Source organism: Caretta caretta, chromosome 9, assembly GCF_965140235.1.
Source record: "Caretta caretta isolate rCarCar2 chromosome 9, rCarCar1.hap1, whole genome shotgun sequence".
NCBI lineage: Eukaryota > Metazoa > Chordata > Testudines > Cheloniidae > Caretta > Caretta caretta.
In genome coordinates this window covers 12,097,795-12,113,255 of record NC_134214.1, presented here as the reverse complement: position 1 = coordinate 12,113,255, position 15,461 = coordinate 12,097,795, and the positions used below count along the sequence as shown (strand labels likewise).

The 15,461-nt window shown below is 41.5% G+C and overlaps 1 protein-coding gene and 1 long non-coding RNA gene across 11 annotated transcripts in view; one reads left to right on the top strand and one right to left on the bottom strand.

Moving 5' to 3' along the window:
• The window catches only part of LOC142073160 (uncharacterized), a 130,757-nt gene that overhangs the window by 36,070 nt on the left and 79,226 nt on the right, over positions 1–15,461 (bottom strand). The gene's annotated exons all lie outside the window — the stretch shown is intronic.
• Positions 1–15,461, top strand: part of KCNMB2 (potassium calcium-activated channel subfamily M regulatory beta subunit 2) — a 234,427-nt gene that overhangs the window by 151,908 nt on the left and 67,058 nt on the right. Inside the window, exons 1-2 of one of the 9 annotated variants that reach the window (XM_048863009.2) lie at positions 2,304–3,516; positions 10,913–11,064. The exons of 3 other annotated variants lie outside the window; for them this stretch is intronic. The gene's annotated coding sequence lies outside the window, so the exon portion shown is untranslated. Of the gene's footprint in view, positions 1–2,303; positions 3,517–4,152; positions 4,231–10,912; positions 11,065–15,461 lie in introns of those variants that run through there. 5 more of the 9 variants (XM_048863004.2, XM_048863005.2, XM_048863008.2 and 2 more) reach the window with 5 other exon arrangements.

Below are 15,461 nucleotides of genomic sequence, written 5' to 3'. Positions count from 1 at the left end.
GCCCAAAAGACATGGTAGAGTAGGGTAAGGAAAGAAGGTGGAAGGGAGAGGGTTCTCCTTCCCTCCCCTTCAGCCCTGCCATGGTAGCCCCAGCAGCACTGTGAGATCTGAGGATTGTTGTCCAATTCAGAAGGCATTTGGGGGATGTCCCTAGGTGTCTGTTTGGAGAAAGTAGGAGAGAAAAGATAATTAGCTCACCCCTATCACTTTCTCTCCCCTTCTCCCTGGCTGTGCTGGGCTGACTGGGGTTCTCAGTCATTCAGGAAGTCTAGTCAGATCTTGATTAGCCCAACTATGGTTATCCAAAAACCTTATCCAAAACCACTTATCCAAAATGAGGTCATGTCCGCAACGTGTATTAATTGCATTGAGAATTATCTCGATTGTCTGAACACTGAATTGATTCTGATAAATGAATGTCCACCATGTGACTTGGTAAATGAAGGTTTGAGTGTATTAGGCTCTTGCTGGAGGGGATGGCACAATTGTCTACGCTTCTGGGTTGAAATACCTAGTTTCTCTGGAACTAAAGGTCTGAAGCCCCACAGCTTTGATTCAGCCCTTCTTCCTTCAAACATAGATAATTTGATCCTTCTTGTTCTGCCTGGACATTAAAAATCCCATGGCCCATTTTGCAGGTATAGAGGGCCTGCCCCATGGCTTTACCAAAAATGCCCACTCCTCATATCATACAATAAGCAGTGTGCTGGCTGCCTACTTGATTACCGGATTCAACCCCAGAGGTGATTACAAACAGTTAACCCATCACTAGCATTCAAAGTGCTTTGGCTTCCTTTCAGATAAAAGCCATTATGGAAATATGGCTTGTTCTTTTATTTATTTGTGGGAGCAGCAGGAATCAGTGCAGAAAAGGCATAAGAACCCACCAAGAGAAAGAGAGAGAGGCTCATGAAGAGAGACTTGAGGTGTGAGACGATTGGCACCAGCTGAGGATCTGGCCCAGAGTTTTAAGTTTCCTTTTGTCACCTATTTGTCAGAAGCTACAAAAAAACTTGTTAAGAGGGCTTTTTATACAAAAGTGAAATGTGATTTTCTGCTTCTTATTTATTTATTTTAGAAAAATGGAGTGAAAGCAGGTTTCTCAGCCTCTCACCATCTTCGAGTTGTTGGCCCCCTGGGAGGAATGGGATGAATTAATCCCTACCGTGTCTTGTTTAACTTGGCCTCATAAAGAGCTAACCTTGTTGTAACTTGGAAGATCTGCAGATATTATGCATTGTACAAGTGGGAGTCATTAAGGCATAAGATATGGTGTCAAAAGATCTGAGTTCTAGGCCTGATTCTGTCACAGATGCCCTCTGTAGCCCTGGACAAATCTCTTAAGCCAAAATGTTCAAAGATGCTGACTATCTGGCTACATATTTATGTTTCTAAATGTAGATTTAGGAGCTTAATTTTAGGCACCCAAATTTGAAAACATTGGCCTCAGTGTGTGACTCAGTTTCCCCTTCTGTAAAATGGGAATAATATTTACCGAACTCAGCTTAATGTCTGTAAAGTGCTTTGAGATCTTCAAAGGGAAGGTACTAGAGAAATGTAAGCCGTACTTACCACTGTACATTTTTCCAGCTTGGTTATTCTTCTGCGTGCTAAATGGTTTTGAGTGGATTGTTAACTATAAACACACGACTATCATCTAAACAGAGTGTGTATTAACCTCACCCTGAACTAACTTTCTCATATAACATGAGCTCTCAGAGAAAAATAGTCTTTAAAAAGCAGCACACTTTCAAATTTAGCAACCTGAAACCACACATAATAGCATCTTATGTATCTAAGGGAGAGTAGCCACTATTCTAATGACTAAAGCAGGGATCACAAGTAGTATCCAATAATCTGGCTGTTATTCCTAGAGTAAATTGTTGTGTTTCTGAATCTTTACAACTGGTGATCAGACTCACACAAGACTAAACATTTGGCTTGCTACAGTATAAACTGCTACGCCTCTCATTAAATGCCAGTAACAGCAACACCCTTTCTTCTGAGGTTATTTACATTGCAAAGACAGTGACCACAGCAAGGGTTTCTAGCGAAAATACAATAATTTGTGTGGGTATATTTCCCCCCTGCAAATAATATGTCTTTGTTTTACAGAAAGAGTGTTTCCTCCCCTCACACGCACATGCATGTAGAAAATGCACAGTATAGATACATACATATTATGTATGTGTGTCTTTCTAATGCATATATATAGTATAGTTCCTCTTTCTCCTTTCACTGTATTTTATCTTTAAATTGAGAGAGTTTTTTTCTAACACGAATCATCAGAGAGGAACAGCTAGTTACCAAGGAGACTCCCTGATGAATCAGAGTCTGACTGGTATAAGATCTAGACACATTGTATCTTCTTAATTCATGAGACCTTACATTTTAAACAGAGGGGGAAAGATCCCATCACAACCAATTGTGGACCATGCATTTCTCCTGCCAGTGAGGACAGTTTTTATTTTTGCCACAGAAGCAAATTAGCGAGTGCATTTTGTGTGGAATCAGTTAACAGATTTAGACAAATGGGGGAATTTCTCTGGAGCACTCTTGATTCAGAAAAACAAATACCAACCAAGGACGAAGGGCTCCAGATGGAGGCAACAGAAGAAAAGACTTAAAAGCCCCTATTTCCATACAGGAATGAATAAGAAGATGCAGTGTCAAGCGAGTACTGGAGAAGCATCTGCATATCTGCTTTGCTGCAGCCTTGGTATTTCTAAAAGTAAAGATTGTGTCAGAAGAAAAGGTGTCTTCTTCCGATTTATCTCTGCATGTCTGGCATTGGACTGAATGGATCAGGATTCTAACTTCCACAAAACCAGTTCAAAATTGGCTGAATGCAGAAACTACACTATATTCAGCATCAACAGCTTTCGTCAATTATCCTAATGCGTCAATGTCCAAAGTTTTGTCAATAAGCCTTGGTTTTGTTTCCGACTTCTACACAGTTTTTCTCCAAGTACCAGGCAAAAGTGAAGAATTTTGCAAAGTGACATAAAATGCACTTATCCAGCACAAACCCGAAGTTTCCTGATGTTAATGGGAATTACCATAATGTCCATGAAACATGTGAACAGTTCAGTCAGCCGAAGATGTGTAAACAGAGCAGATAAGAAGAGGAGTTTTAAAAAACGTGGCAAAAATAAGGAGCTCTGTAAAATAAAGTTTGCATGTGGGAAGCTCAGTTCTTTAGACTTACTTTATTCAACAGAGGGTCTTCTCACCCAGCGACTTCTGACTGCTCATTTTAGGAAAATTACTGAACATGTTGGTATTTTTCCTTTCCACCTAAAAAAATAATAATTAAACACCCTTGGAACTGTAAGAAAAGTGAAAAATATTCCAAGACAGACATCGAGAGACAAGATTTATGGAAATCTCCCTCTTGAAAATAAGTTATTTTCTCAAAGGTGAAAACTACAGAAGTATGTAAATTAAAGGAAAAATCTTTTTGTCAGATCCAGTTGAAATCTCCATACTGGGAACAGAGAGTCCACTGTTGCTAAGGTAACTTGATCAATTAAAAGTTGGCTTAAATTGCAGGATATATTGAAATGTATGAAATAAGGAATGTATCTGAGAGTTAGACTGGCCAGCATGACGTGTCTGCGAATGAAGATTAAAGTGTGTTAGAACAAATGTAGGCTTTACTGTTACGTGTGTTTTGGAAGAAGAATTCCTGAAGTGTTAACATTTGGGAAGAGGCTAATGCTAACAAGGTTGTTAGTCAGGGATTCAAGTGAAGGACATTTTATAGGCAAATAATTTCAAGTACCGTTTTGTTACATAAATTACACTCTCTCATCTCACGAATGAAATTAGCTGGTGGCAGCATTTATGGGCTGAAATGAAAAGCTTAAGGTAATAATATTTTAGTAATGCAGATTGTAAGGTTTATCACCACTAAAAAAGGTCTTCATATTAGAATAGAACTCCCATTTGGAGAGAGTATTATCCAAAATATGTAGATTGATAGTGATTGAAAACAACATATGGAATAATGAAGTGTTATGACAAGCACTTATAGACAAAAAAGCTGGTTTTGGCACCATGAGACAAACTCAAGGAAATTTCAGGATTTGGCTGAAAGCCCATCATTTATTCACTGCCACTCTCTTCTTAACTTGATATTTTTGTGTCTAGGTATGCTGAAAGACTCTGAGATCAGTGCAAGGATTTATACAAAGTGATTTGCTGCACTTCTCAGGTACATCAGGCAAGGTAATGGTGTCAGAGCAGCAAGTTAAGAGACTTTCAGGATTGCAGTTTCATGGATATTGTGGGTTACTGGAGCTTGCTTGCCTGAGTTTTTATGTGCTTTATCATTTTGAATGGGTGCGGCCTACAGTGAACGCTAAAGAGAGAAGACTGAGAGAGCAATAGCTAAAGGCAGACTTACTACAAACAAAGCACAAACTTCCGTGCCCACATTTGCTACTAAAGCTCAGTCCTATCCTACAAGAGCTTTGCTATTCCTGGAGATTTTGTCCTGGAGATTGGTTATTCTACCAAATGCTTTCCATTCTTTTTAAACTGTGGGTGAACAACTTGCAGGGACATAAATAATACCTTGCCCCTACACAGTGCTTTTATCTGAGAATATCAAAGCACATTAGGTGAGGAAACTCCATTTTACATGGGGAAACTGAGGCATAGAGAGGTTAAGCGCCTTGTCTAACATCATTCACCTGGTCAGGGTCAGAGTTAGGTTTAGAATCCAGGTTTCTTGACTCTCAACATCATGCCTATTTATCCAGGAGGCCTAGCCTACTCATTGGCTCATGGTGACATTTACCGGGAAAAAAAACAAGTCTCCGTGGCTGAAAAACTAGTATCTAAAACTGCTGTGCTTTGTGATCTTTACCTTTAACATTATCTGAATGCTGGTTCTGCTTGTGAATTTTGGGGAGCATTGTGGGCATTGTGGGGTGGTTAACAGTGGTCTAAAAATTGGTTTTTGCAGATAATGAAAGTTGATGCCACTCGAGTCTGGTCTGCTGTGTAAATCCCTAGGGTAGGATTAATACAAATAAAGTTGGGGGTGGGGGAACTGTTAACAGAATCAGTTGCCAATTAAAGATTGCAGCTGCTTCTGAGCCATTGAGGTCTATCAGGGAAATGTGTGTTGTTAGAGAGTGTACTGATTCTGGAATGGCAGATTAGTATTTTTTACATGATAGATTATTGCAGCACAACTACATACATTCATTATGGTGTTTTGTGTAAATATAAATTTAGATCCTGTTTAAAAATGGAATTTCTGAGAAATGTGGCTATTCTGTGCTCATTTGGCTTCTGTCGCTGTGCCCTGAGTCCAGCTGCTGGGGAAACTTATGGAACGGCCATACAAATATCTCCCGATCATATTCCCTACAGTCCGACTGCAGAATCCCACCTGTCCTGCAAGAAGGGAGTGTGACTTTTAGAGGAACTCTATTATTTGGTGGCAGTCACTTTGCCAGGCAGATGGCATTGACAGGACTTTGCTACCTTCAGCCTTCAGAGCTTTCTTTCCTGCCCTAATGATCGTTTAAATTCACACTAGAGTTTACACCATGCTCCTCACTATGGTGCCTCAGCACATTATGCAACTGCATTGCTTCACCAAATAATCTGAATCCTTGTACAAAATGGTCACTCTGCACATTTCAGTTTAATAGGAAATTAACCCCAAATAAAAATCATTTGAGACTGATCAAGTGGCAGGGTCATCCTAAATAGTCCAGAGGATGCAGCATGTTGGATACCCATGCTGGTGATCTGAATTTGGGACCAAACTCATTCCCTCGCCTGTTCTGGAAGGCAGCACACTCAATGCTCAGCATGATTTGGGGGTGCAAGTCCATTCTTGAACAACCTCCTCTGGCTGACCCAAGAATTGCGTCAATGGGCTGTGGAGGGAGACCAAAGCCAATGCTCTTCCAGTGGAAGGATGGTTGTTTCAACATGTGGCTCAGGAGAGGAAAGGAACAAGGGAATGGGAAAGGCAACAGGAAGGCCCCAGAGCCCCTACTCCCTCAAATCTGGTAAAAGTCTCTGTTTCCTTGTAAACTTTTTTAATTGGTCAAAGAGGAATTGCTCTTTCTCTGTGTGACTCTATAGGCCAAGTTTCAGGACCATGGAGAGAATCTGTGCGGCTCAGTATTAAACTTTGCCTTGCAGACTTACTGTTAGAAGCCCTGATGTAACCTCCTTTTCAACAGTATGTTGTGTGTTGTTGGGATGTTCCATTTAAAAATGCCGAGTGAATGATGTCAACATTCTGTCATTTTTTTCTTATATCTGCCAGTCAATTGGTAGATAAATATACTAAAGGCCAGATTGCGCTTAGATCCTTCAAAACTGGGCAGGCAGGAGGGTGAGACACAAAGGACTTTCCCTCCCCTGAACTCCTGGCCAGAGGCCAGGTACAAATGAGTTCAAGGATGGCATACTGCTAATGCCCCTTTGGTTGCCAGACTCCCCAAGTAGGGTGTTGAGGAGCGGGGAGGAGAAAGGGGAGCATGGTGGTCATGGTCAGGCTGCCCCTGTGCACTGGAAAGCTCCCAAGGGTACCCCCTACAATGTTTCTGGTGCTCCCACTGGGGCAGTACAGCTCCACATCACCTCTCACTCAGAGCAATTTGAATTGTGCCCTGTAGCTCGTGAATCTTCTTGACATGCAGCTAGCATTCTCTGCTATGCAGCTGCAAGTGCTGAAAGCTATTAATCAAGGGATATGAGCCACTCTCAACAACACCACCTCACACTTTACCCTCCAAACTGTTAGCGGAGGCAAACTCAGTGCACCTTGCTGCTACACTGTGGATCATTATATTGACTGCTAAGTAGATTGACCCTGCACTTCACTGTGCATTAAACTAAAGGTCTACAGCACAGATGATATTATAGTAAACACAAAGGTAAAAATGCATTTTACTGGGATCTCTTTAGTCTTAGACATCTAGAGTGAAATCCTGGCTTCACTGGAGTCGATGGCAAAACACCCATTGATTTCCATGCACCTGAGTGTTACCCATAAGTATCCATTAAAAGTGCTTAAATATTGCTGGGTTTAGTCATAGGTTGGTTACAAGACTGTCTCAACTACTGTAAGTAGAGTGTGGATTTAATAGTCATTTGTAAACAAAACACAACATTGGGAAATAGTTCAAGTGGGAAGTGTGTGTCAGTGGAACCACCAGAAAGTGTCTTTTAATTTCCACTGAATAATTTTCATACTTCAGTGAAAATCAAAAGTATGAAAATGTCTAATGCTCCAATCCAACAAAGCATTTCGGAATATGCTTCACTTTAAGTTGAAGAGTCATGCCATTGACTTTAATAGGACTGCTCATGGACTTAAAGTTAAACACATGCTTAAGTTCTTTGCTGGATCAGTCTCTAAACAAACACCATAAGGATGCATCCACTTCACTCATGCCATTTATCCTTCCTTCCCTCCACTTACTCCAGGCAAGTAAATCTCTCCCTACCTGGCCTTAATGTTGTCTCCTTAATGTGCTTTGGATATATACAAGTCAATAGAGCTATGCTGATTTACCTCAATTGAGGAGCTGGCCTGTAGGGTTTAATATTTATGGGAGTATAGAGGACTGTGCTAACTGGCACTTAGGGTGAGGTTTAACTCTGCTCCCACTTAAGTCAATGGGAGCTTTACAATTGACTTTAATCTGAGAAGAGTTGGGCCAACACTGAGAACTTTTGAAAATCTGACCCATAATGTTTACCAATTAATTTATGTACCAGTTTTGTTTTAGTTAAAATGGGATTTTACAACATGTTAGTCTTGTTTATTTCTTCAGATGTATAATATGTTCTTATAGAATCATAGAAATCTAGGGCTGGAAGGGATCATGAGAAGCTAGCAAGTCCAACCCTCTGTGGTGAGGCAGGACCTAGTAAACCTAGACCATCCCTGTCAGATGTTTGTCTAACCTGTTCTTAAAAACCTCTAATGATGGGGATTCCACAACGGCTCTTGGAAGCTTATTCCAGAGCTTAAATTCCCTTACAGTTAGAAAGTTTTCCCTAATCTCTAACCTAAATCTCTCTTGCTGCAGACTAAGCCCATTACTTCTTGCCCTACCTTCAGTGGACATGGAGAACAATTGATAGCCATCCTTTTTATAACAGCCCTTAACATATCTGAAAACTGTTATCAGGTGCATCCCCCCACAACCCCTGATCTTCTTTTCTCAAGAATGAATGTGTCCATTTTTTAACCTTTACTCATAGTTCAGATTTTCTAAACATTTTATCATTTTTGTTGCTTTCCTCTGAATTATTCCAAATTTGTCCACATTTTTCCTAAAGAGTGGCACCCAGAACTGTATGCAGTCCTCCAGCTGAGTTCTCATCTGTCCTGAGTAGAGCAGGACAATTGCCTCCCATGTCTTACATACAACAAGCCTAGTAATACACCCCAAAATGATACTAGCCTTTTTCACAGCTGCGCCACATTGTTGACTCAAATTGAATTTGTGATCCACTATAACCCCCAGACCTTTTTCAGAAGTATTATCACCTAGCCAGTTATTCTCCATTTTGTCATGCTGGCTCGTATGTAAATTATAAAGGATCAAGTGGGAAGATATAATGTGAATGAGAATAAAGGAAGGAAAATTATATAGCATGAGAGAAGTGGCTGCATCCCTTCAATGCTCACTTCCAGATTTTCATGTTTTTGAAGTAGAAGAATTATTCTGTGGAAATTATAAGACACTTTCTGGCCATTAGGTGGTCTCCATTGATACACATTTTCCACCTTAATTATTCCTTAATGAAGTTTTGGGTTTATGAATTTCCCTGTTTTTCATGAGTGCTTGAAGTTTTAATTGGGGAGGGATGTGCTGTCTGGAAAAGAGAAACTCTGCTGCTCCCAGCAGCTCTCATGATTCCCACCAAAGCAGGGCTCCCCTCCTCCAGATGTTAGCAGGACAAGGAGGGGATTATGGAAGGTATAGAGGTGAAAAGATCCATATGTATAAAGGTAAGCACTCTGCCTTTCCCTGTCCCCTTCCATGGCTCAGTAGATTGCAGCACTCCCTTCTATGCCCTCTCTTAACCTGCCCCATTCTATGCCTCAGCTACCCACCACTTATCTATGCTCCAGCAATCCCCTTCTGTTCCCCATTCCATGACCCACTAGTGTCCTGCCCCCACCTCCTGAAATCTCCTTCTCTTGTCCCCTAAAGCTTTCTCATTCTGAGACCGGGAAGTAAGGCTCCATGCCATCCTTCCAGGTGCCTCCCCCAGTCCATCACCCCTAATCCATGTACTCCCTTGCCCCTTACTTCCATTTCCATACACCTTACTGGACTCCTGCCCTTCCACATATCCTCTTGGTCTCCTGTCCTCCAATCCATGCATCCAGCCTCTGATTCAACCAAGAAGCTGGAGTCAGAATAAGGTAGTTAATTTTTATAAATGATGCTCTCTGTATACACTTAAAAACAATTCAATGTGCATTTTAACCCTTTCCCCTCTCCTCCCAAAGGGAACTTCTCCACAACGTCAACAAAACCAAACAAAGTTGGTGTTTCTCAGCCAAGCTATTAGCAGTAGAATGTATTTGCAAAAAGTGTATCGGGTGTCTTGCCCCTCAAGGGCTGGAGAGCCTGGAGCTAGCCAATCCTGATTACTAAAGAGGCACTTCTGAGCTGGATCAATTAATTCCCTATAAAGTTCAGGAAACTGCAAGGATTAAGAAAGGTTCCTGTGGGGAAGACAGTTTGGAAACTGTAGGCTGAGGCTGGAAGGAGAAGGAAACTCAGGGCAGAGCTCCAGCTAGCAAGAGCCTGGACTGGTGGCTTTGAATGGAGCAGATTAGAATAGAGGAAGAACTCTGTGTGTGTGACAGAAGAACTAGGGTGGAGTATGAACTTCTGGTTTTTATGGTGAGAGACTTTACTGGGGGAGACCCGGATGACTTCTTGAACCATTTCTGTTATTAAGGACCCTGAGGATATTTTTATCTGTTTCTGCTGTTAAACCAGCCCTGGGAGGGGGTGCTGTTGGCCACAAAAGAGACTATGTGGAATTCTTGAGGGGGCTCACTGTGGCAGGGTGTCTGCATAGCCACCTCTGGCCACAAGGGGGTGCTCAGTAAGCAGACACTCTCCTGTATCTGAAGAAGTGGGGTTTTTTACCCACAAAAACTTATGCCCAAATAAATCTGTTAGTCTTTAAGGTGACACCGGACTCTGTTATAGTGACCTACAGTCATGTTTTCAAAACACTTTTAACTTTAAAACTCTGTCCGACTTTTCCCAAGATTGCCATAAAATCTCTACCCTGAGGGAATTACAACTTGCAGGTTTTCAGAAAGATTTGTTTCTTTTTTTGGAGAGGCTATGGGGGGTTTAAAATCAGATCTCAAGTGGAGAGCAAGCTTCAATTTTAACTATGGTGTGACTGCTGCTGTTCTCTTGTCCAATGTGATTAAATGGCTTACAAACTGCTTAAATTCCCCATTAAAATAGACCTATCTTTAATCATGAAAACATGCACATCAGGATATTATAATCTATTAGTAGACTCATACATGTAATAACATCCCTAAGGCCAAAAGCTAACTCATAAATGTTCTTGGGCCCATATGTTAAAAATGTCTTCTATTACAGCTTTTTACCAAGGATTTGAAACAGCTGTACAAATGTCAAGCCACGTGACACCACTATCAGTTGCTATTATCCCTACACTGGAGGAGGGTAAAGTGAGGCAGAGAGACAGGTTGTGATTTCCCTACAATCATAAAATGAGCTAGTGAAAGAGGTGAAAATAGAACCCAGATGTTCTGAGTCCTAGGTCAGAACAAGTAGAAAATATTACTTCATGCCATCCCTTAATGATGGTTATAAAATGGATACTACTTTTAAAAGGCTATCTTTCTTTTTTTCAGGATTTGGTTCAAAGTATCCATCCCCTCATAACTGGACGACCATGCTAAAAATGTAATCAACTCTAACAATAATAGTGAAAAGCAAAATCTCCTGATCCATAAAAAATAACCACCCACCCCTTGAAAAGAAGGGCTTCAGTTTTATTGAAATGGTAAGTGCTTCAGAGCGTTTGAAGCCACAACAATTGACCAGGGCACAATAAGCGTGGGATCACGTCTGTATAAAGTTTGCCTGCTTCCACTGTCCAATCCTGCAAGAGGCTGAGCACCCTCCATTCAGGGATTGAAGTGTATGATGATCTAGCTCTTGGAGGTACAGACAGGCCTGCTGTCGTGTGTAATAAATAAGCACTTACGATTTAGGTTTGTCAGAAGAAAAGACTCAGTACTTCTGGTTACCTGCATAATTTACAGCTTATTCTGAATCTGCTTGAAGCTCTGTGACTTACAGCAGACCGTAGTATAGTCATGCCCACTATAGCATTACATCCTCTCATTTGCATAGCAAATCCTATACCTGTTATCTCTCTTTATATCTGGGACCCAAACTGTTTGGTTTCATTGTGGGCTGGAGCTTGAAAGATACAAGTAAATAACTGGTATCAAGATGAGGGGCAGAGTATAATAAAGCATGTCTGACACAGGAAGCCACAGAGCAGGCAGAATTTGAACAGAAGAGCTGCCTAGAGCCCAGTGCACAGAATCGGATCTGATTTCAGATTATAAGGGTGTCCCCATTCTCCGCACGCAAACAGACCCGCAAAACTAGCAGTAGCAAACTCCAGCCAGGAAAACAGATCAAAGTTTCTCCCCAGCTAAATGTGAACACTGCTTCTACCAGCGTGGCTGGCCAGTAAGACACCTCTTACACCCTGCAAAGAGGTCACCAAAAAAGCATGATTATTTGCTAGTCTTGTGGGCACTAGCTTTAAATAGCTGGTCACACTCAAGTGTCTACAGCTTTCATGTGAATGCTTGCCATGTGGAATGAATATACAGGATAGTGGTGGGGACAAGTGGGTATTTTCACCACACTTAATGTGGTTCACAATATGAAAGTTGAAATATCAGTTCATTATTACAGAATGTAATATTCTGCAGTAGATTCAAGCCACAAATAACCAGAGAGATTATGACCTGTGTGTGGGATCACTGATAAATGAAAGGCATCCTCCTTTTCATTTCAGTGGTTCCTAGTCTCCTCATAGCCAGGAAATTGGTTTCTGTGGGTTATCGTTAACAAACATTGGTATAGAGTAATCCAGAACTCATCTAGTGATATGTCATCGTATCATCTGTGTATTAGTTTGAATAGCTGCTCTAATTCAATAAAGTTTATTAGAACACATTTGTATTCAAGTAGAGGATTAGTGGTTTGAGCATGAGTCTGAATACAACTAGACAGTGTGGTACCACCGGCGTACATCCTGATAGGCTCATTTTATCTCTTCAGATAAACCCAGGATTAAACTGTTTGATGTTGAGGGTTTTGGGATGATGTCCTGTTACTTATCCTAAGAGCATGGTCTAAATTCTATGCTTCTTGAGTTCAGTGTTCACTGGCTGCAATCTTACACCCTAGAAAACACTACCTGCTGGAGATTCTTTATATCGTGGCTTGTGAAGCACTTTGGGGCTAGATGTTTAAATGTAGAACATTATTCATTGTCACTGGTGATGCTAAAAGATTAAAATATAAACTGGTCTGGTAGGGGAGTGTCAGCACAGTGCATGGCTGTGGCTCCCATGCTCCCCAGCCTGACAAAACATAGGAATGTGACAAACCCTGTGGTGGGATTAAGGCTTTCTGTGTGGCCAGTGCTTTCAGTGGCACTCATGGGCCTCATAAGGACCCAGACCCAAGCCTTTTCAGCTGGGGGTGAAGTCTGGGAGAGAAAATAGAGGGCTCTCAGAGGGGCCCCTCACCACCATCACTTCCTCCTTCACAATGTCTCCCAAATATGCCCTTTCTTCCCATCCCCCCTTGGTCACCTCATGCCTCTGCAAATGTCCTCCTTGCTGATCTCCAGGCATTTCACCCTTCCACCCACTGCTCTCCATACAAAACACAACTGCTAAAATGATCTTTCCCGCCTGCCGTTCTGACTGTCACTCTCTCCCTCTTTGAATCTGCTCACACTACTCTGACTCTGTGCATACCTCAGTTCTCTCCTATCTACCCTCTTGAGCTGCAAGGTTGTTGTCCTCTGTCAGCTGGTTTCTTCATGCTATTTGTGGTGTGGCTGGCTGGGGATTGCTCTGTCTCTCTGCCTTGGTCTGCTGAGCAGCTCTCAATTTTTCCTCCTGAATGCCTCATCTTTTTCTGATGTTCTATCTCATTCCAATAGGCAAGGTATCATTGCTAACTTTGGGATGTTCCACATATTGCCTCAGTTCACCCCAAATATGCTCAACCTGCTGCACTGTCATAACTGACTGTAAAAACTGGCTCTGGACCAGCTTCTGGTAATACTTCAGACCTGATTTGGCTGGGTCAGCTGCGGAGAATAATTCACATCTCATAGCCTGCAGAACTGGTTTGTTTAATAAGCTCCCTCAGGTGAATTTACCTATCCAGAGGTCTGGGCCCTCTGGTTATATACTGACAGATTGAAATCAGTGGCATCCTTTTCTGCCCAGTTCTTCTATGGCCTTACTTGTGCACAAAGGGCAAAGCACAATATGTTCAGTCTGATAGCCTTATTCTAAAATAAAAGTCAAACAACAATATGGAACAAGAGTGCAGTCAGCGTATGTGTTTCCTGCATAGTAGACTGCAGCAACTCTGTACAAAATGGCTGCTGTGTCAATGGACCAGGACATTTAAAAGTGCAGTACACAGATAAAAATGGCATAAAACTTTCAAGTTACTGTACACATTATTTTACATATCGACCTTGTGCTTTGCCAAATGGTTGAAAATGCCTCTCTTCTCATGTGCTAAATGACTTCCTGCTCCTTCCAATTCCTCCTTAAAACACGATCTTCTTTGAAGTGTTTCGACAGTGAGTACTGCAAGAATTTCCCACCACTCCAAGGCTGTGTCATCACTTGGTGAGCTGTATAGCCACTATTGATCTAGTCTAGATTGGAAGCGCCTTGGATCATAGCCCAAGGGCCAGATCCTCAGGTAGTGTAAGTCACCATAGCTCCATGAATTTCTGCTTATACCAGCCCAGGATCTGCCCCTTGGCTTCATTTACGGGCTCTGTCAGTATTCAGTAACAATACAATGGAAGTAACTTTATTTCAGCAAATGGGAGGCAGCAGCAGCTAATGAGTTTGCAAACAACAAGGCTATTTCTGCTTTCCACTATACCACATTGTGCCTTAAAAATTCAAGGAGGAGCCTTAACCTCTGCTGCTTGTAGCCACAACAGCAAGGGACAGCAAGCAGGGGACAGAAGATGTTCTGGATGTTTTCATATGGTTCCTGTTGCTAAGGAAACTACCTCCTTGATATCTGTGTTCACTACATCTGGGTCACTTGGGCTTTTGCTCTCAGAGTAGAGAATGAGTTAGTGTTTGGGGACTCATGGGGAAAGGAGAAATGATTAAAGTATGTTCTTAATGCACAATCTCCCTCACTCTCACACGCCATATAATAGCCATGGGACAAATTCAATTTTTAATGATTATCAGTATTGCTAAAAGAAACACCTATCATCATATTACATGCCATGCTGTACATGACTTAAATTAAGGGAAAGCTTGCAAAAAATACACCAAAGAAAATGTCCAGTGTTGCAAGGTTCTGACCACCTTATTTACATTGTAGCTGTGCTTAAAGGCCTCAGTTAGGATCTCACTGTGCTAAGTGCTGTGCAAACACATGAAAAAACCCACAAACCCTACCCCCAAAGTGTTTATAATCTAATGGTCAATCTCTCACCCATGTAGACCCCATTTTGAAGTCAATGGGGCTTCAGGCAGGCACAGAGTGGCCACCTGCCTAGAGCTCATGGTAGGCTCAAGGCACAGATATCATAAAAAGTGTCAGGGGAGAAGGAGGGAAAACAAGAGGAACTATTATGAGATCACAGTTATACATAGCAATGATGTGCACAACGTGATTCTACCAAATTATTAGTGGGTGCTTTGGAGGGATGGCAGGGAGCAAAGATAGGGTTTATTTTAAAAAAAAATTCTGCTTTGTTTGTATTTTTACTTTTTAAAATATTCAAACCTCTGCCCTTTTCTTTGCTTTAACTATATTTTAATAAAAGCCGTGTGTGTATGTAAAAGTAATAAAATAGAGACACACGTCAAAACCTCAATGAAGACTCTAAAACTATAGACACATATGTCAAGGTTTTGAAATATGTCTCTGTATCATTACATACATACACACACACAGAGCAGCTGCCTTCTGAAAATCAGGGCCCTTTAAGTTGTGTCCCAAGCCGGGCACCCAAAACTGAAGCACCTAAAACTTTTATAAATATATGGGTGTGCATATGAAGGTGAGCCTATTCAGAGGTGATACCCACGTGACAAATTACAAAGCTTCTCCACTTGTGAGTTACACGGCCATCCCACGCCATCATGT